Raw genomic sequence first — 872 nt, 5'->3', positions numbered from 1 at the left:
GGGGCGGACGTGACATCCACGTCCTGCAATTAGTGCAGTGGACGCACAACCCTCCAAATATCCTAAACGCCACTGCATTAGACACTCTGACTTTTGTGGTAGGTGCATCACATCTCAACTTAAGGAAAAAAAAAAGGGAGCACATGTGAACAGGATGGGGGTCCCAGGTTGTAACAACTGCGGCCCAGGACAAGCGTAGGGGAAAGTCCTTCCCACGAAGGTGCGCCAGTGGGCGCCGTCATGAACGGTGTCTCTTTCCAGGCGTGGTTTATGTCCCCCTCGGCGCGTGGCGCTTTCCGCCAGTGTTGCCTTGGTTGGTGCCCGAGGTGTGTCTCCCGCGCTCCCTGGCAGTGCCTCGCGCGGGGTCCGTGTGGGGTCGGCGTGGGGTCGGCAGGCCCCGGAGGCCCAGGGTCCCACCTCAGCATCCGCTGCTCGTCCTTCAGCGTGGCCTGTGGTTCCCCCTGACCGGGAAAGCGAAAGCCCAGCATTCTTGCCCGGGTGAAGGTCACGGGGACAGCAGGGCGCCAGCCAGTGCCGCTCACAGCCTGTCTCATGGGCCCGCGTTCAAGCTGGCCTGGGCGCCTGCGGTGGTCGCCTCAACACTCAAGTTCAGGTCCCGGGGCTGGAGGGCAGCCAGCGGCTGGTGTTAAAGGGCTAGGGACGGGGAGACTTGCGGTTGGCACGTGTGAAGGCAGAGGTGAGAAACCATCTTTAGAGAGAAGGAGTCGTGACACCACGTCCACAGCAGCAGCCTGGAGGCCTGAACACCTGCGTGTCCCTCAGGAGCGAAGGGGGGAGGGGTCCACGCGCCGTGTCCGTCCATGCACGCGCACGTCCCTCAGATGCGTCCACCGCGCACGCGCTCGTGCACG

This window comes from Crocuta crocuta, unplaced genomic scaffold (assembly GCF_008692635.1).
Source record: "Crocuta crocuta isolate KB4526 unplaced genomic scaffold, BGI_CrCroc_1.0 scaffold443, whole genome shotgun sequence".
NCBI classification, from domain to species: domain Eukaryota; kingdom Metazoa; phylum Chordata; class Mammalia; order Carnivora; family Hyaenidae; genus Crocuta; species Crocuta crocuta.
Note: the sequence above shows the minus strand (reverse complement) of the source record.